Source organism: Arvicola amphibius, chromosome 1, assembly GCF_903992535.2.
Source record: "Arvicola amphibius chromosome 1, mArvAmp1.2, whole genome shotgun sequence".
In the NCBI taxonomy this organism is placed as follows: Eukaryota; Metazoa; Chordata; class Mammalia; order Rodentia; family Cricetidae; genus Arvicola; species Arvicola amphibius.
The window spans coordinates 8,986,035-9,007,776 of NC_052047.1; the positions used below are offsets into that span (position 1 = coordinate 8,986,035).

The following is a 21,742-nucleotide window of genomic DNA, read 5'->3' on the forward strand; positions in this document are numbered from 1 at the left end:
AAGCAAAAGAAGTCTACATCATATGCGACCGTCAGTTGTGTTAAATAGCAAGAGCTCCCAAGAGCCCTAGTTTGAGCAAGACTTTTTGATTGGTATACATTTCTATTTTATAAAGTGCAAAACTATGTTTTACAAGGAAAGATCTATACTACCTTATTTGAGATGAACAAACAAGATCTCTCTAAGGAAACTAATGTCCATCAAAGACCCCAGCAATATTTGTGTATTACTAAAAAGCTCAAGGCAGGAAAATGCAAGGTGAAAAACTAGGGTTGGACGTCAGGTGATTAGTGTCAAAATGTAAGGCGGGGAAAAAAAAACACGGTTCAAAAAAAATGTAAAGAAAAATAAGAAGATAGATGGTGGAATCAGTAGCATTCACTCCCGAATCCGTCAGCTAATAGGATGAAGCTGTCTGTCACCAGCTGTAGAAATGTCTTATCAGCACAGAAACCTGAAAGAAGATCATGTGACTGGTGCAGGGTTAGGAGGAGATGCCGAAGAGGTGGCCCAGTCGGTGACAGTGCTTGCTGCACAGGCATGAGGTTCTGAGTTCGGATCCCAGGATTCACGTGGTGGTGTACGCATCTGGAGCCCTAGCCTTGGAGGAGTAGTAAACAATATGTCTCCAGCCAGGCTCCAGGTTTCACAGAGCAGATCTCAAAGGAAAAGGTGTAGAGTGACAGAGAAGACACTGGACATCCTCACGTGGCCCCCATGTGTCAAGTCAGTGCACTTGCACACACGTATGCACACACCAGATACACACTGCCATGTCTAGTCTTGGTTGTTGACACATCACGGAAGAGGGAACCTCAGCTGAGGAACTGCTCAGCTTAAATTGGCCTGTGACCATGTCTGTAAGAGACCATGATTGCTAACTGGCGTAGGAGAGTCCAGCTCGCTGCAGGCAGTACCAGCCCTAGGCAGGTGAGCTTTGGCCATCTAAGAGAGGCAGTTGAACAGGATTCTGGAAGAGAAGCAGTGTGCAGTATTCTTGTTTCCATTTTCCAGTGGTTTCTGCTACTATTTCAAAGAATGGAATATTACTGCAAATACCAGGTAGCAAAGGGGAGAAATGGACCCTGTGGTCCTGACGCTACTGAACTGACGACTAAGTTTCCACTCGGACTTCTCTCACAGATGGGTTTGTGACCTGACAGCAGAACTTTCTTCCACAAGTTTCTTTTAGGCATGTTTATCACAACGGAAAGCAAACTGCTGGGTGCACGTGCACATGTACACACACACACACACAGAATTTTTAAATGTAATAATAAGTTACCCTGGTTCCTAACTAAGTGTAGTGATTAAAAAATTCCAAGCCCAGAGAAATGTTTTATGGATTTTATATTTTTGTCTTGTATAAATAAATCCATAAAAAGTAGCAACTAATTTTAATTGGAATCTATTTCTTCTTCGAGAAAAACATTTACTCCTTTTGGAGAATAATTTTGCTCATTTTCTTTGTAAACATTGCTTGAAGAATCTTTAGCATGGCAGGTCAGTTACATAATCAGGAAATAAATTATCAGTACACACATAACTGTGTTTTTCCACCAGACCAAGATGTTCCAATGGTTTCCTAGTAAATGAGTTTGCTTTATTGAGATGTACTTCCATAAACCAGAGGCCACTGCCAGTCACTGATACTGCGAGTGCGCCATAAATAAATCAAAACAGAAGCACACTGAGTGGATAACTGTAATAGAAACCCAAGCTTGAAATAGCCATGCAACGAAAAGTAAAGCGTGCCATCATTTGTAAGTCTGCCGATCTTTCCAGTGTGGGCACAGCCTAGTGACTGTATTAAAACCTAGCTTTTCTCCTGCACGTCACAGCATGCGTGTGTCTGTTACATGTTCATAAAATTTCCCGTGGCCACCTTCTTGTGGAGGATTTGTGGCAGTTGGCTTTGGTGTATTTTCATGTATGTCTTTAGACCTAGACTCTGAGATCAAAAAGTACAGAAACTGAGGCACATTTATCTTCCTGTCCTAGACACCGTGTTCATCACCTGCTAAATACCGAGTGAAGTTAAGATTAAAAAAGATCCTACCAGATTCTTCTTCCTATGATTTTCCAAGCTCCTGGTTATCATCTTGGTTAGATTCCTGTGTTAAGTGCCTCAGAGCTCATTTTTTTTTTTTTTACATTAACCGGTCTCCAAGTTTATACCTGCTGTGGAATGAGATTATGACTCATGACAGAGAGTGGCAGGGATGGCAACTTCAAAAACGGATGTGGTTAGTTAACAGTGTCTGTTGAATCCCCCAGATAAACTTGTGAAGAAAACAAAAACAAAAACAAACAACCACAAACTCTATTGGTAAAAGGCAGAGCTAGAGGGTTCTGTGAGGGGAGAAAAGGGAATCAGCATGATGGAGGGGTCTGGTAACTGAGACGCAGGAGAAAGTGAATTTGACCAAAGTGTGTTGTATGCATGGAAGAAAACAGCACAAGGAAACTCTTTAGTCTGAACGATTATTACACACTAAGAAAGGCACCTCCATCTCCTATTGGAGATATGCCAATAGCCAATATGTTTGTCAAATTCTTGGCTCTGCTCCATGGACATTTTAGGGAAGAAGGGATCTCTGGTGTCTTGAGAGAGAGAGAGAGAGAGAGAGAGAGAGAGAGAGAGAGAGAGAGAGGAGAGAGAGAGGAGAGAGAGAGAGAGAGTGTTTATTCCACAGGAAATATAGTCCAGTAAGATAAATCAAATGAAGCCGACAGTGTCGCCTTTACTGTGGTCCCAAAGGGGATTCCATGGACAATCATGGGGACCACTTGGTCTACTCTGCCAGCCCTGTGAGATCCATGGAAGGCAAAGCTTTCCTAAAATGTCTGACGTGGAGGTGTGGGGTAGAGAACGTCGGGGTCCCTCCTGTGCAGTACACAGTGCAGCTGATCGAGTGGCCACCTCTGCCTGCCTCACAGCGGTTCATCCCACTCAACTACACCGTCCCCCGTAAAGAAATGCCTCGTCCTAGTTTCTCTTCAGAGACCGCCGGGTTCCTGAGCTTCTTCCCTCAGAGCAGTAGCTTTACTCAGACTCTCCCAGCATCTCTGCCAACAGCATACCTACCCCGCCGTGAAGCCCAAAGGAGCAGCTTTGACTGACAAGGCTGCTCTGGCCCACATTTCTTGCTCTTTATGCTCAACACTGGCACCCACGTTTCGAAGCTTTCTCTGTGTCCTTTGATGAGACACAAAAGAGGTGAGCTGACCTCTGACCTTTGCATTCTGACCAGCCAGGGGTAGGGCTAGTGAGAAAGGCCTTTAGTCCCCCTTCTACCCTACTGAGGGATGACTTTGCTCGAAAGTCCCTTTATCTCTGAGTCTTTAAGTCCAAACCAGGCTGCAGATAGCCCCATGTTCTGAATATTAATGGGGATAGTGTGCCACATTTTGGGTTTTGATCCAAATTACATCCCCAGTTCATACTTACCATAGTCGATGAGGTCTTTGGGCGCTTGGCTAGCTAGCAAGTGAATCTGATTGCTGGTCACTCTGTAAGTGGTCATCCATTAGCTATCAGTTGCTTGAGTCTGTGCTAACGGTTAGAGTCGGGATAGATCATAGCCCGTACGCCTCTGACACTGTGGAGGGAAATACTGAGAATTATGAGATGTGCCCAACATGGCAGTGGCAAATCATGACATGTGCGCGCACGGCAAGCCTGGTAGACCTGATATATTGGTGAAGCAGCAAGCACAACACGACCTGCTGGAGAAGCAGGAGAGGCCTTAGAGATTCCCTCAGCACAGACGAAGCAGCAGTGTCCAGCAGACATCTGTCCTGATTGCTTGCGAGAGAAAGAGATGGTGGCGGAGGACTCTGGGAAACGCTGTGCAGTGGTGAGGCTTTGCCTGGTACTTTATCCACTTTTCCCTTTCTGGAACAAAAAGATATCATGATCAAAGCCAACTTATGGACTTACTTGGGCTTAGAGTTCTAAAGAGAGGACGGTGGTGGGAAGGCATGGCAGAAGGTAGCAGGAGCTGAGTGACAACTGATCTATACACAGGAAGCAGAAAGCTGCAGGGGGAATCGATAAGCCCTCAGATGGCACCCCCAGTGACTTATGTTCTCCAGCAAGACTCCACCTCCCAAAGCTTCCATGACCTCCCCAACAGGGCCACAACTGGGGACCACGTGTTAAAATATATGAGCCTGTGGGGCACATGTCTCATTCAAGCCAGCACACCTGACTATTGAGCTGCCTTGGGAGGGGAAGCCGACAGAAATGAAATAACACTTCTAAGCAATCTCATTCGTTTTACAAGCTCCGGCTTGTATTTTCCTTCTCAGTCTGAGAGTGAAAATGGGGCTGGATTAATTTATTCAAAGGTGGTGTCCATTTCTCATATTGCTGTTTAAAGAAATAAGAAAGCCTCTGTTGTGGCAAGGTCCTATTATGCTAGTGGAAAATGTGTGTGTGTGTGTGTGTGTGTGTGTGTGTGTGTGTGTGCACGTGCACACATACGCATGCATTTCTGTGAACCCAGAATTCTGGAGATGATAAAATATAAGCCTACAAGTCAGAAGTGAATGCTGACTCCTTAAATCATTTTCCAAAGATGATGGCCTTATTAATGCAGTTTCTCTGCCGTGAAGAAATTCTCTTTGCAGATCAAAAACTGTTTCTGTTCAAAGTGAATTTATTTCAGTGATTATTTCAAGAGATAATGCCAAATCCACATGCAGTCGATACTTAAAAGCTATTGGAAGAAGTGAATGCCAGTAAGTATTCTTTGTAAACTGGGACTCAGCACCTAAAATATGCAAACAAGCACATTCCTACCAGCTTCTATTCTGCAGTAAATACAGCTCTCCATCTAAAATACATTAGCTATTTCTCAAGTTTTATTATTTGTTTCTCTTTCTATAGCAAACAATTACTCATTTTCTTCCAGGTAATAGAAATATTTATTTTCCATTTTCAATAAAAATAAAATCTCATATAATGTTGAAAGCATAAAATGTTTTTATTATTTGTGTTAAAATGTTCATATGCTTTTTGTTATTTTATCTTTTTTTCCCCTCAGAGGCTTGGGAAGAGGTTTAAGTCTGGTCCCTTGGTGTATCCTAGGCTTTCTTAGGACTTATAGGTCAGGCTAGCTTCAAGCTCATAATGATTCCCCTGCCTCAACTTCCCAAGTACAGAGATTACATGTGTATACCATGATGCCTGTATATTCTTTTAACTGTTAAGAATGAAATTGCCGACTGGAGAAATGACTCAGTGATTAAGGGCACTGGCTGCTCTTCCAGAAAACCCAGGTTTAATTCCCAGCATCCTCATGGCAGCTCACAATCGTCTATAACTCCCATTACCAGCAATCTGATGCTGGGTGTCTGCTTTTTGATCTCCGCAGGCACTAGGCACACACAGTACATGAGTACACACTCATAAAATAAAAAAATAAATCTTAAAAAAAAGCTCAATAAAAATAAATTAAAAATTATATTAAAAAGGGTAATCCTGCTGTCTAAGAAGTGGTGGGGTGGGGATAAAGTGCTGAGGAGCTGCGTTCAGTTCCCATCAGCCACATAATCTGGGGTACAGCAGCCCCCCAATTTGTAACCCCAGCACTGGGGAGAAGTGGCAGGGAGATAGGTGCTCCAACTTACTAGCTAACCAATCTAGTCAAAATGGCAAGCTCCAGGTTCAGGATTAGTGAGGGATCCTGGGTCAAAAACATTAAGTGGAGAGCTACAGAGGAAAACACCCGAAGTTGACCTCTGGTCTACATACACGCATATAAGGGTAACTGCATCCTCAAGCAGCCAGAGACGTGCACAGGGCTCCCCCCTTACACACACACACACACACACACACACACACACGCACGCACACACACGAATAATTTTTAAGCAGTTGCTGGCTATTGCCTAGGTCAGAATAATAACTTGGCATTTTCCACTGGCCACTGGCTCGGGTCTAAACTGAGTTCAATGAACTTTTCCCATCCTTTGTCTACTCCGTGGATTTAGGAATCAGTTACAGAACGCCCTGAGTTCTCAGTGTTCCGGCTGGTTGGGCAATCCTTGGGATGCTTTCACAGCTGTGTTGACAAACTAGCAAACAACGAGATTCTGCACTAGCATCTCTGCACTAGCCGTGGTGCTTTCGCAATGGGGATAGACTTTATCGCCATGCCATCAAGGACGGGACGGAGACCTGGATCACACTTACTAGTCATGCGGTCCTTGTGCAAGTTACTGTGACCCACTAAGCCTTGGTGTCTCCATGTGAGATGGGGACTGTGTTTGTGTCTTAGGCATAAGTACGCCGAAATTGCTGGCTGTTTGTGGCATGATAGGAACAGAAATCGGACAGTTTTAATACCCAATAAGGCATCTCTCCCTGGAAGTCCAACTCCCTGTATGCATTTGCTATGTCATTGTAACCGTCGTCATGTCATAGGTCTTCAGTGCTAGATGTCGCCATCAAAAGTTGATTAATTGAGTAGTGTTTCGCAGATGGGGACATCAGGACAATAGGAAGCTCAATAGTGACCAAGTTCTTTTTGTTCAGTTTTCTATCTGTAAAGAGAGGGATAAATCATGTGGTAAGAGTCATCTCATTTTAAATTCCTGGCATAGCCTTATGCATGTTCCTATGCCTTCTCAAGACTCTTAGAATGTAGTGAGATGTGCAATGACAACCATTTCTAACCTCAGGTTTAGTCTGCCATGAGAAAGGAGCCACCGTCCTAGATCTATGACCCATGGAGGACTGGGGGACATGGGTTTGAATTCATAAGGTATGATATAAGGGAGATAAAGTCCAAACTCATGTTCAAAATATTGATTTAAAAGCTTGAACTAGGTTGAAGGGGTGTCTCAGTGGGTAAAAGACACTTGTCACCAAGTTTAAACACTTGAGTTTGATCTCCAGGACCCAGAACTGAGTCCCAAATATACCCTCCACCCAATAAATTTATAAACAGAACCAACCAACTCTATGAGGAAGTATTGTTCATTTTAGATGACTTCCAGTGATATCAAATTAAGTCCAAATCTTTTATATCAGCTCATCCTGACCCAAGGAAGCTTAATGTAAACTTGATAATGTTCTTAAAAGGCTATGAAGAACTTGACAACCTTCAAAACAACATGATGTCTAAGAATAAACGTTTGAATAGGAGCATGAAGGATAAAACTCCTAAGATTACCCCCTCATCAATGAATAGCGTGTATGTTGTCAAAGGTTTCAGAGCATTAAAGGGGTCCCACCCAGCCTCACATACGTGTCTCTGTTGACACTCACCTCTTGATTGAACTGGTCCATTTTCACAAAACAACACCCCCACCCCACTGACCAGTGAGAGGACTTAGCCTGCATTCAAAGATTTTCTCAAATATATATTTTTTAAATATAGAAATAGGACATGGCTATTTTCAATGCAGTAAATAGACATGTATGCAAATGTATACATATCCACATTCAGTAACTCGCAGAATGGCTCATTTGAGAAGACTGTAGTTTCCACTGATGGCCATGCAATTCAAGCTGTGTTCTGCAGTTACCACACAAAGGTGAGTGGTTGGGCTCTTAAAAACAGTCCACGATAAACAGTGTTGATGGATTGTGCAGAAGTGAGCAATGCTGACTCTGCACATTTGGAATCCCCAGATGAACATGCCACCAGCCTACTTTCTCAGTCTCCTGGGTGGCTCTGGATGGGGCCTGAGAGTCGACAGTTCTGACTAGCCCACAGGTGATTCTGGTCTTGTTGTCCCAAGGACCACAATTTGAATAGCAGTTCCTTAAAATCATAATTACATGAAGTGAAGCATCCAAGATTTGTGATGGTTGGCTGGTGAGGTGGCTGTTTGTTTGTAGATGACTTCCACTGATATCAAATTAAGTCCAAGTCTCTCACATCAGTGTCCTTCAGCAAAGGTCACTCGGGCCACTTTGTAAGTGTCTCAGGAGTGAGTGAGTGAGTGAGTTGAGCCGTTCATGCTTCTGATTAAATGAAGACTTTGGGTGTCCTGGTTTTAAAGACTAGCAAATGAATTTGAGGCTAAGAAGTACTGCTGACTCCCAAATTCTAAATTGACTATGTTAATAGCTTATTATTGATGAATCTCTTATAAAACAACCTCCCGCACCTTCATCTTAGACAGCAGTATGATTAAACTATGGTACAGTGCTGATTTGATGTCTTCCTGGACCACAGCCTAACAAACTGGCGTGTCTTTTCTCTTATTCTTATACACCTGCTCTTCCTTAGAGGGTTCTCTCTGTAAATAATTAACAGCAAATTTGTAAAGAAGCACAGAGTTGTGCAACTTCTCTGCGGGCCATTTCCCTCTTACCTTTGGCTTTCAGAGCATGTTGGGGTGCAGCGGCCAAGTTCCTGCTTTCCCTTTCCTCGTTCAGAAAACAATGACAGCTCTGGCTGTTGCTACTGCTGCTGCTTATCCCTCTACATTGCTCCAGACACAGTGAATTCCCAACCCTGGTATTAAAGAGGGGAAGCAAAGGAAAGAAAATGGCTGGTAGCTCGAAACAGGAGCCTAGAGAATTAACCCAAAGCTAAAGACATGGGTGAATTTTTCTTAAATCATTATTTCTCTACGTGTTATGTGTTTCTAAAACTTTTCAGGTCTTGGTAGCTTCCCCAGAAATTGCAAGATGTTGTCCAGCTCGATCTAGGTTTAGTTAGCTCTTCCCTTTCTCGCTAATACCAATCTTTGTGTGTGAATGGTTTCTTTAACATTTATTCAGTTCTTGATTTAATATGCCCGGATCTTGCAACCAGGGAGTGGAATAGGCAGGCCCAGTTTATGGAGCCACTTGCAGAGGAACCACTATGTCACACCTAGGGACAATACTGCTAATTTGAATCTGATGGTATAGCAAACGGTATAATGTAACAGTACAGTATCTTCCCACATCCACATGTCTTCCCCACCCCAGCCCCTCTCTCAACCTCGGCCTGCCACTGCCAATGCCCCAGTGGACTGGCCTGTAGGTTAGAGCTGCGGCCTTGCACTCTCTGACACCTCTAGATTTAGGACCTTAGCATTCTCATTAAAATGAAGAAAGAAAAGCAGGAATGTTGGAGGAGGCTGCTTGTTTGTTTCCCAGCTGCCCAGAAACAGAAATAATCATACAGAAACTGTATTAATTAAATAACTGCTTGGCCTTTTCACTCTAGCTTCTTATTGGCTAACTCTTATGTATTAATTTAACCCATTTCTATTAATCTGTGTATCACCATGTGGCTGTGGCTTACCTGCCAAAGTTTTGGCATCTGACTCCTACAGTGCTACACGGCTTCTCCCTGACTTCACCTTCTTCCCCCTGGAATTCAGTTTAGTTTTTCTCTGCCTAGCTCTGTTCCCCTATAGCTCTGCTATAGGCCCAAAGCAGTTCCTTTATTAACCAATGATATTCACAGCACACAGAGGGGAATCCCACATCACAAGAAAGACAAACTAAGTGTCAATCCCTAGTTTTCCTTGCATAAGTGTCTTGAACAGTTTGGCAGACAAATATAAATATGCCTTGTGACTGAGCCCTCCCGAAAGGTATCCTTCAATTGATACTGACATATGGACCCTCTTGACTCTTGCTGGCACTTAGCTTTGGCTTTACCTGCCTTTGAAATACCCCTGGTTAGGCCCCTCCTCTGAAAGGTCCACCCCTACCCAACCCTTCCAGTCTACCCACAACAGCTGCCCAGGATAGAGCCCTAGGAGAGAAATCCCCTGGGGGCTCGCCCCACCCAGCTTTCCTTTGTTGGCTGGATAACCCTGCTCCAACAAGAGGCTTTAGATGTGGAGTAGGGGGATCACTCTGAATGCTATCTCTATTGTTAAAGACAGTTTGCATTACAAAAAATGATACTTTCCAATGAAGCTGGGAAACCTCATTTGACTTGGAAGTCTCATTTGTCTTTGCTTACCTGAAGAAAGTGGGATCTCGGGTGCAAAACTGCTGTATTTCTTCTGAGTTGTTTATTATACATGTGAATAGTCTACTTTGTAAGGATGGAAAACAGCAAGCAGTTGCCTTTTCCCCCTTCCGAGAATCACTTTGTTCCTTTCCAGTAAAAAGCTGAACTGTTAAAAGAACCGAGTATTTCCGGCGGCCTAAGTGCCTTGGCAGCCATTCTGAAGTCTGTTTGGTATGTCTATTGGATGGTGTGTTAAGGACATGATCTTAGAGAGACACTTAATCTTGCTACTTGAAAATTAGAGCAAAAATAAAAAGAACGCAGGTTTCCAGAGTTAAGGAAAAGCATTCTGCCATATCTCAGAGGCCTGTCTGTGACTGAGAAAAAGAAGGTTTCTTCTGTCATTTCCAAGCCACTGAATAAAGCTAAATTCATTCCAGAGATGCTTAGGTGTCTGGGCTGTCACCAGCCACACCATTATGGAGAAGATGCTGTTTTAGAAACACAGTTAATATCGTATTTGTGCCAGAGATAAACATTTTGTAAATTAGATTTATTTCCTGATAACTTTTATTGTTGGATAAAAGAAACCAAATAGCATAAATTCAAGAATATGTAAATTATGAAGCATAAGGAAAAGCCATCCCCAGGTTAAGAGCTGGAACTTGGGTTGCCATGACGTCATCTGCAGCCTCCTCTGTCTCCTCCATCCTCTCCAGCCTCCACACACCGACGGCCAGACCCCTGGATGTTGGTGTCCACTGCGTGGCTTTATCTTGGCAGCTTTCTCCTGGACAGATGAACCACTCTTAATAGCTCGTGTGCCGATGAGTGCTGCTTGGTGTTTGGGCACCACACTCCCATCTCTATCACTCTGTATTTTATTTCTCCTTTCTGGTGTTCTATTTCTGAGATTTATCTAGGGCTTAGGCTGTAACTTAGTTCAGGGCTACATGCTTAACTATGTGAGGTCCTGGGTCTCATTCCCAACTCCATAAATAAATCAACCCACAAAATAAACTCTGGAGGAGGACGATTCTGAGACAGGGACTCTAGAACATTCTGCTCTAGCTCAGGAATAGAATTTTTCTAAGGCAGAACTTCTAGTTTCCCTTCCAAGTGAAGCAGGAAATGGTTTAGAAAGAATTAAGGCCACATTTTTACAATTATAGGAGCACTGGGTCAGGTTAGAGCAAAACTAACTTCTTCCTACTTAACCTCTCATTCTTCTTCAAAAAATAAATTTAAAAAAAAGTAGAAAATTGTCCACTTCTATTTCTCCCAAGAGATCGCTTGGTTTTGATTATCTTTTATATTCTACATATGAATTTGTTAAATAGTTTGAGTTTGTAGCCAGAAAACTGTCTTGGTTTTGAAATTTTAATGTATGTTTGCAAATTATTGGCAGTCTTATAATTTTACTTGAGAAACTGTTCATGAAGGGAAAATGTTCATTTTGTAAAGCCTTCGGCAGTTAAGAGTAGGAATTTGGTGATGGCATGTGCCTGGAATCTGTGTGGTAAGGATGCTGAGGCAACAGCATCTGCTTCGAAGCCGGCCTGGCCTACATAACAAGGTCCTGTATCGATTAAAAATGATGAGAATTCTAGAGGCAATCTGCTTGAGTTCAGAACCCAGTACTTTTGTTACCTACTTGTGTAAGTTATTTGGGCAAGTCCCTTACATATTTTTCTCTCTGTGTGTTCCCTCATCTACATAACAGAAAAATCAGTAGCATTAAGCAAACTGGCACATATAAGTATATATACTAGAACCAGATGTTGAGTTGGTTCAGTCCATTTTAGTTCTTGTACATGTAACTGCTATCTTTTCTATATTACTACAATGTTTTACTGGATAGCAACATATGATATCCTTCATACTATTTAGGTACCTAAGACCATTTTTTCCTTATAAATGTAATTAAAATAATATTTGTTTTCCTGCTAGGGGGACTACATTCCCAACATAACTTTCCAAATAAGCTTCCATTGTTGGCAAATGGGATGCAGTGCACAGGAGCATCACACAGAGATGCCCTTTGAGTACCAGTCATTATAACACACTAGGTACCATTGTTTGAGATGCCTTATCTTTCTACTGAAAGTAGATTTGAGATGCTTTTCCACACACAGTGTGATTATGGAGCCTCAAAGATCTTACGCTAAGGCTTGGTAATGGCATTTTCATGAAAGAGATAAGGATTGAGATCATAACATGTTTTTAATTTCAGCCTATTCTTCAGCAAAAATATAAACAGATTTTTCTCTTTTGTTTATCAAAGAAGCTAACCACTTTTGATTACTGGAATTTCAAAAAGAAATGTTAAATAAAATAAGTCCAGAAACTTCCATTTTCAGGCTGTCTGATATGTACTCTTTTTATCTAAGTATAACTAATTACACACTTAAGAAACTTCCTGGGAAGGAGCCATCCCTTTGCAAATCAACCCTTAGATGTCAAAACATCTAAGGCTGTTGTAAGCACAGGTTCCTCTGTTCTGCCCCATCCAGCAGCTGCTTCTAAATAATCACTCAGAGGTTTATATTAATTACAAACTATTCAGCCTATAGTTCAGGCTTATTACTAACTAGCTCTTACATTTAAATCAACCCATTTCTATTAATCCAAGTATTTCACATGGCCATGGCTTTTACTGGTCTGGGTCTGCTGGCATCTTGTTTCTTGGGCTGCTGGCTCATGTCTCTTTCTGACTCTGCCCTTCCTTCTCCCTGTATTCATGTTGGCTTTCCTGCCTAGATACATTCTACCTTGTTATAGGCTAAAGCAGCTTTTTATTATCAATCAGTAAGAGCAACGTATATTCACGGCACAGAAAAGTGTTATCCCAGAGCAAACCATCAACACACAGCAGTGCTATTTTCACTGAGCACGTTCCTTCCATACACTTTAGGATGCAGTCTGTCCTTGTATCCAGTCATAAGCTTGATGCAGTTTGTCATTTCAAATAATGTTATCACATGTAAGAGAGTTTCCTGCATTCATTTGCTTCCACGACTCATTTTAAGCCTTTGAATCATGACAAAGCGCATGCTACTCATAACCTTTGTATGGGGACCAGAAAAGCCCTAAGGCTATAATATTTTCTAAGTGAATATTGACTGATTGATCAGTTGAATTGACCATATGAGCAGGCAGTGGTGGCCTGAACCTATTATCCCAATATTTAGGAGGCAAAGATAGAATGGTAGTAAGTTCTAGGGCAGCCCATGCTACACAGTGAATTTAAGGCCAGCCTGGGCTACACAACAAGGAACTAAAGGCTGGAGATGTACAGCTCAGTACTAGGCCACTTGCCCTGTACATGCAGACCCTGGGTTCGAGCACTAGTATAAAAGCAAAGAAAAACAAGCAAAACCTCAGAGCAGCTCACTCTAGAGTCCAAAGGGACAAGGTCCATATGTTCCTCCAAATGAACCGAGACCTCACAACAGAAGGGTTTTCACTTTTCCTTCACCCACAGTGACCTTCAGACATAGCACTATATATATGGAGGTGAAGTTTAGCTAGGTCTGAGGTGTTTGGACTTCAGTTCTAAATGTGAGCAAGAACTTTAACTGCTCAGCACCTCACAAAGTTTTTCATCTATCAAATGGGGGAGGTGGGAGAGTCTGCATCTATATACCCGGACTGGAGGAAACGTTTCATGCAGAATGCCCAGCTCTGAGTTTCCTTAGGATCCCAGAAAAGGCATCCTGTTAAATTCCTATTCAAGTGTGGGTGCTGATTTGATATTTACTGCTGGGTTCCTGGAAGACACCCACTATATCTAAAATCAAATTTATGACCTTTTCCATTCCCTAACCGAGAGAATTCACCTGCAGAGAAGATGACGTCATCTTCTATTACACAAACCAAAAGTATAGACTTCTCCACGCGTCTCATTTCCTCTCCCCACTTCCCATTTCCAGACCTGCCCACATGCATGGCCTTCTAAGTCCCCTCCCCCACTACCCACAACCACCAGATTAGTAGATTTTTCCCCTCTGGTTAGCATATTACAGACAACCTACATCTTCATGCATGGCTCCAGCCTACTTGGATTATAAGAGCAACTTCCTTTGAAGAACGTGAATCCGAGCCCACTATCCCTCATGAGATGCTTTCACTTGGCCAGTAGAATCTGCTTCCTCTCAAGCAGGGTGTTTTCCATCACCCTGAAGATCCCCTCCATCCTTCTCCACCCTGCTCTGTGCCTTAGGAAGAGGCTGGGTACTATACTATATAATTTCCCCCTGGATTTTTCCCTGCTGGGGAGCCTCAGACTGGGTCCAAGTCTTTACAGAAGGCCACAGTTACTATGAAATAAATTATGGCTATAACTGTCTTCTCATAGGCATCCCTGCCTTCCACTTTGGTACCCAGGCCCAACTGTAGCTTTTCATTCTTGCTGTGCTAGGGTACTGTACATCCCTTGTTGGTTACCCTTAACCATTGAGATACCACAATAAAGAGCCCTTTAATTAAACTGTCCTTAGCTGACCCCTCTGTTTTCTGCTGGGATCCTGGCCAACTGGACATCTCTCTTCTTGTGCTGGTCTTTGTGTTTTTTTAATACCACATTTCCTTCTACCTCTGTCTAGATAGTTGTTACTTGCCCTTAAAGCCTTAGCTCAAATCTCATTCTTCCTTGAGGATCTCCTTCCTCCCCAAATAGGTCGATTGACTATAACATCCTCTCCATATGAAGCTAGTTGCTTCATTGTGAATGTAACGTCATACCAGCTCCTAACAGGGAGCATGGTACATGTGAAGGTTAGAACACATAGGACACTTAATTTGCTAGTCCTTAACTATAAATAGGCTAGTTATAAGAATAATCTGGTGGTGTTAGTATTTATCTGTTATTTTGTAGGGTAGTGTCACATATGCTAATTACATTTTGGGCAAATTCCTTTTTTGGAGGGGGAACAGAGTCTTTAACAAATAGTTTTCCTTTTCCAGTATCCCTTCTTGTATTTTAGAACACCTCTCCTCAACAATATCCATGTAACTGAATTCTTCACCTTCTTCAAGGTTTTGCTCAGGAATTTGCTTGGTGGAGTCGAACCCTCTATGCCTTGCTTTGCTTTTCAGTAACATTCCCACCCACCACTGCTATCTGAGGTACTATGCTCTCCTGTCTCTCTGTAAAACCTATGTACACACCGTGCCTGGTATACAGCAAGCATTTAGACACAGTGTCTCAAAGGAAGTGAACCAACATCCTTTTTCCAACCCTGATTAGGCTACACCCTTCACTCACTTCTAGTGTTTTCTTACAAATCAAGATTCAAAGACTGCTTGTTGTCCTTTTACCTCTGTGAATGAACCATTTTAAAAGTAATTTCAAGGGTGTGTGTATGTGTGTGTGTGTGTGTGTGTGTGTGTGTACCGTGACGTGTGTGGAGGTGACGTGTGTGGAGGTCAGGTGTGTGTGTGTGTGTGTGTACCATGACATGTGTAGAGGTCAGGTGTGTGTGTGTACCATGACGTGTGCGGAGGTCAGGTGTGTGTATATGTGTGTGTATTCCATGACATGTGTGGAGGTCAGGTGTGTATGTGTTTGTGTTATGACGTGTGTGGAGGTCAGGTGTGTGTATATGTGTGTGTACCATGACGTGTGTGGAGTTCAGGTGTGTGTATATGTGTGTGTATTCCATGACATGTGTGGAGGTCAGGTGTGTATGTGTTTGTGTTATGACGTGTGTGGAGGTCAGGTGTGTGTATATGTGTGTGTACCATGACATGTGTGGAGTTCAGGTGTGTGTATATGCGTGTGTGTTCCATGACATGTGTGGAGGTCAGGTGTGTATGTGTGTGTGTTACTATGTGTGTGGAGGTCAGAAGACAACCTACAGAAGTTGTTTCTGTCCTCGCTCCATGTGGTTTCCAGGAGTTTGATTCAACTCAGGTCTTTAGGCTTAGCAGCAAGCTTCCACTAAGCCATCTCACTGGTCCTGAATAAAAGTTTTGATGTCAAAATGTTAAAAGAATTTCATAAAACTTGAAGGCAATATTCATTTATGCATACTTCTTAGATTTTTAATTAAACAACATGAACATAGGCGATATCGATTTGAGGTTAAATGGCCTAGGACTTGGTAAATATTTTCTTGTGAGAGTAATAAAAATGTGGGCAGGTGATAATATTTACCAAGTCCTAGTTTTATGTGAAACGGGGCGGTGGTGGCACACACCTTTAATCCCAGCACTCGGGAGACAGAGGCAGGTGGATCTCTGAGTTTGAGGCCAGTCTGGTCTACCGAGTGAGTTCCAGGACAGGCTCCAAAGCTACAGAGAAATCCTGTCTTGAAAAAAAAAAAAGAAGTTTTATGTGAAATACCCATGTCCTCTTATGTCCTCTTTGCTCGCTTTTTACACTGTGTTTAATAAAAGACAATCAGGTCTGGAGATAAGGGGGATCATTTCCAATGCCTCCCCATAATTCAAAACTAAAATGAAACACTGTTAATTTTAAAACAGCTGTATTTTTACTTATACAGACCACACACAGAGAGCTACGAAATATCAATAATTTTGAACTAGGGGGAAAAAACAGGCCACCTTATAAAAGTGCATCTAAAAAAAAAAATCATACCCAAAAGGTCTTCTAAAAGGAAATGAATGCAAACCCAGCCACTAGGGTGAACGTTAACAATCAAACTGTCGTTTCTCCCTGCTGGGAGAGGGAAAATCTGTTTTCTCCAATCAAGTGACACTGTGTGCGTACATCCGCCTCTCCGGGGCAGGTCCCATGTTCAGGAGAAGCTGACAACAGGAAGTAGACTCCACAGCTTTTGGTTTTTTATAAGCTTTTATTTAGTTATAGCTTGGTGGGCTTTTGTTTGTTTCTTTCTGGGTGTTGTCTGTTGTATTTACTTGGCTGGGGGGTTATTGTATTTTGGGGGGGTAGAAGAACATAAAATTAGATGGTTAGGGTTATAGAGAGAGGGGAAGACTATGACCAAAATATGTTTAAATTTTAAAAATTGTTTTTACATAATAAAAATAAAATAGAAGAGAAATAATACTCAGACAGAATCAATATTTTCAAATAACTTTAAGTATATAATCCATTCCTTTGTTGCAAAAAGTCCCTCTTTCTTTTTCCTTTTCTCCTTTCTTTCATCATATAATAAATTCTAAAGTTACCTAGCCATTAGGATTAAGGTTAATAACAGAACTGTCGTTTGGAGTCTATGATTTGCCTCTTGCTAAGCTTGGAACTTTCAGGGAAATTAGTGTATGATCCCAGGCAGCGTGGTTGCAGTGGAGGGTGCCCAGTTAGCCCTAATTACTGCATTTGTTTCGTAGTCCCACTTAAACAACTAACCTTTTTCTAATGGATCTGGACTCTGGCAGTCGCAGCCTGAATTGCAGAGCTATTCTCTCCCTAAATGGCCTTTTGTCTGTAGATAATGACCCCACTCTCCTGAACGGGCTTTCTCTCTACGTGCTGTAGCTCAGTGCTTCACTGGGGAAACAAAGCCAAGAGAAACTGCAGTAAAATGCTGCGAAGAGCCTTCTGCCTGGGCAGGCTTGAATACTCAGTACTCACTTCCGGTCTCCTCCCATAGCCCCCCTAAGCTCAAACACTGCAGAGCACAGGATCGGGTCTGGTTTGAGCATGTGAGTTAAACACAAAAGTGTCAGAGTTAGTGGTCATTTGGGTCTTGTTCGCTCATCTCCCCAGCTGACCGAGTCAATGCCTGCCTAGAGTCAGTGTTCAGAAATAGCTTCTTCGGGTCCCGGGCTGTCAGGGCTTTGGTCTTGGTTTCCCCTGTGCCATGCTTCTGTGGAATCTGGATCTCCCATGTTCATGAGCCTGCGCAGCCTTAGGAATAAAGAAAACTCTTAAAACCCCGTCTCCTAGTGCCACTTTCTAGGTCAAAACTGAGAAAAATCAAAGTGATCTGTTTTCCCATGTTATAGCAGAGATATTGATGTCACGGGTGGAGAGTGAGCCTCCTCTTACAGTTCTAGGCATTATTGTAGTCTTCACGGTTTTATCTCAGGTAACAAAGCAATTTTAGAGCCTAAAACAGACCCTGAGTATTAGTGAAGCCTTCCTACCCAAGCAAATTTATAAGCAGACATAGAGGTCATAGACTGTGTCCCAGCAGGCCAGGGTTGACCCCTGTCCCCAAAAAGCCTGTTAAAGGAGCCAAGTGTGTGTGTGTGTGTGTGTGTGTGTGTGTGTGTGTGTGTGTGTGTGTGTGTGTGTGTGTGTGTGTGTGTGTAACAAGTATAAATAAAATGCAAGTAGTGGGCCAGGTTAAAACACATCCAGACAGTGTCTGATTTCCGTGCATATGAACCATTTCTATGTCCCCTCCCGGCTTCAGAAGGGCTGGAAAAAGCCACTTGATTGTGTTGGTTTGAAGCAGGGTCTCATCACGAAGTCTACCTAGGCCGGCTTTGGACTTCTTCCTTCTTCGGGTTTCCAGGTGCTGGGATTACAGCCAAATGCTATCATGCCCAGCATTGACATCAGTTCGATTCTGACTCCCTGTCTTATCTCTGAGTAAAATTTTCTGAAAATCATGACTACGATCTGGCAGTTTGTTCTCCATTGTCCCTTGTCGGCAGCATCAGATTGTGTCACCATTGGTCTGATTGTATCCCGTGTTGAGGGGCGGTAAATGGCAAATGCCAATGTGTTAGTGCCAATAAACGCCTTTGGCCCAACTGTAAGCAAGTACAAGATGCAGAAGGAATGGCCCTTATGTCAGGAGCACCTGAGTCCTGTCCACGTGCCCTGTGGGCAATGCCCCATCCTCTTACAAATATCTTTCAGGCTCCGGTGTCAGAAACTTGGGTGCTGTGGAATGTTCACTGTTAGTTACATCTACAAAAATAACCAACATGGGTAAAACTAATTTGAAAGTCAAGTAGTTATGAACAGATTTATACATATCCCATACCTACCCGTCTTTTGAAGGCTCTCTTAGTATTAGAGACATCTGTATGTAAAAAAAAGCCAGCAATAACTACCCTCCTAAGGCAGAGCTGTGTAGAAGCCTATTGTATATCGTCGGTTTCTACTTCTAAAGCAGTATTTAGAATCTTCGGTTTAATAAGATATGTCTATAGCACCAATTTTTAAATATCACATCGATTCAGAAATAGCATTAGTTACTCCAAGCTGATTATGCACAAGTGTGTGTCACGCATACAGAGCCAGTTCTTATTCTGTCAAGGCAAGCACGCCTATACCAGGGTTCCAAACAACAATTGTCCAGATGGCAGACTCCCCAGATGTCTTTTTCAGTCTGTAAGACACTGCGAGGTCAGCCCTATACCACACGTGTAATGAACCTTTTTATAGAGGATGGTCAGGATTTATGAAGGCCTGTCATTACCTATTTTAAGCAGGTGCCAGTTGGTTTCTGGAGTCAGTTACTAAGGGAACCAAAGAGAAAATGCTACCAAGGACCAATTAGACATGGAAAAATGTCATCCTTTGTATCAGTTGTTCCTTTAAAAGCTCCCAGGTAGGAAGAATTGTGTGGATGGAAGGGGTTTCCTTGTTATACCCCACCCCCCATAATCCACAGTTTCCATGAGGTTTCCTCTTTCCCATCCAGGTGCTGCTGTGGGGCTGCCTTTCATTCCTCCATGTTCACTGGGTTAACACAAAGTATTTGGCCTGCTCCACGGCCATGAGGAAGCAGGGCATTGCCGTAGCCTGTCGTGACCATGGCCAAGGCTCTGGTCAGACCTGGCTGCTGAGAAAGCCGTACTCAAAGCAGCAGCACCTGATGGCTGCCTTGTAAAGATTAGACTTACCTTTGACCCTGCAAGGTTTTTATAATAGGTAAAGTGCAGATACACCGCTCCGTATATTTACGATCACAGACACATGGGACTTTATAAGTCCTGAAATCCTCTTAACATAGTTGCCTACAAAGTGTCATTTAAAATACTTCAACACAAACTGATACTTAAACAAACCTTAACTTTTTAAAGACATTTTCCTAAGCAGGCAAAAGCTGCTGGGCACATACCTTTAATCCCACCACTTGGGAGGCAGAGATAGACAGATCTCAATAAGTTTGAGGCCAGCCTGGTCTGCAAAGTAAGTTCCAGGATAGCAGGGCTATACAGAAAAAACCTGTGTTGCAAATACATACATACATACATACATGCACACATACATACATACACATACATACATACACATACATACATATATACATACACATACATATACACAGACACAGATAAATAGATAGATAAATAAAATAAAAGCCTAAAATATAAACATAAAAAATAAGCAAGACATAAAATTCTATCTTCCAAGTCAATTACAGAACATTACTAAAAGTAGAGAACAATATCCTTAGGAAAATCTCATTGCTTTAGACACAGAAATTAGCTTCTTGTTATACTGGCTTCTTTATAGTAGAATATTTTCATTTTTTAAATAGATGAATCTTACTTCATTCATTCCTAAACTGTAGAATTTTATAGTTGGGGGGGGGACATACTACATTCCCCTACATTCTTTTTCTTAGCCATGTTTTAAATACAGGTCTTGTTCTCCAAGTAAACACAGCAAGATAAAACAGATATTAGCTATTAATATCTAAGTTCCAGAATGTCAGGAGATGACAGGCAGCCATTTAATGATTTGGACTGTCTTATATTTTTTTCCAGGCCTCCAACAGACAAAGACTATACAAACCACACAGATTAGTTCATAAACAATCATCTATTCTTACCTATTATACATGTTGAGAGCCAAGCAACAGCCTAGCCACCTCACAGCATCGTCATGACCACAGCCACCTCTCCTTAGCATCGTCATGACCACAGCCACCTCTCCTTAGCATCGTCATGACCACAGCCACCTCTCCTTAGCATTGTCATGACCACAGCCACCTCTCATCAGCATCGTCATGACCACAGCCACCTCTCCTTAGCATCCTCATGACCACAGCCACCTCTCATCACCGTCATAACTCTCCACTGTTAATAGCCTATGACTGACTAGAAAGACAACTTTTAATCTGATATTCAAATTTCTGATTGGTTGAATTGTGGCATGAGAGAAAGACGGACAAATTGGGGAGCCATGAATGAGAAAGGGACCACCATCTTAGAGTCTTACTAGAGCCTTTCATCAGCTAAAACGCAAGAATTCTAGCACAATTAGCAACATTTGTAGAAAAAGGTAATGTTCCTTCCACATATAGATATTTTGTGCTAAAAGAGCCATGAGTCAGTGTTGCAGGGAGAGGGCCTGCTTGTTTGTCCTGGCTGCCTGGCTAGCTTAGCCCTGAAATAACTACACAGAAACTGTATTCATTAAAACACTGCTTGGCCCATTAGCTTTAGTTTCTTATTGGCTAACTCTCACATCTTAGTTTAACCCATTTCTATTAATCTGTATATCGCCACGTGGCAGTGGCTTACCGGGAAAGATTTAGCATGTCTGACTCTGGCGGCTCCATGGTGGCTCTCCCTCACTCTGCCTCTTTTCTCCCAGCATGCCATTTAGTTTTCCCCACCTACCTAAGTTCTGACCTATCAACAGGCCCAATAAAGTTTCTTTATTAACCAATGAAAGCAACACAAATATAGAAGGATCTCCTACACCAAGTTAGGCTTGAAGCCTGCATGTGTTTGGCCTTGAACAGGGCCTCATTCTTTTTCCCTGTCATGGCCTGGCGGTCTCAGACAAGCTTAGGCCTATGTTAAACGTCTTTCCACCTCTGCTTTACCACACCAGCTAGTCCTGAAGTTGCCTTCAGTGTCAAAAACCATGTATCCCTGGTTAGACCTGAGTTGAGACCCCTAAAACTCTATGGCACTGC

At 42.5% G+C, this 21,742-nt stretch overlaps 1 long non-coding RNA gene across 2 annotated transcripts; it reads right to left on the minus strand.

Moving 5' to 3' along the window:
* Window positions 1-218: 218 nt before the first annotated feature.
* LOC119805698 lies at window positions 219-4,042 on the minus strand. Of its 2 annotated transcripts, none has more exons than XR_005283993.1 (3): window positions 3,944-4,042; window positions 3,452-3,602; window positions 219-970 (listed from the first exon to the last, which is right to left on the minus strand). It is a non-coding gene; the product is annotated as an uncharacterized LOC119805698 (long non-coding RNA). The 2 variants fall into 2 exon arrangements; XR_005283994.1 differs by having other exon boundaries at window positions 3,692-4,002.
* Window positions 4,043-21,742: the final 17,700 nt, after the last annotated feature.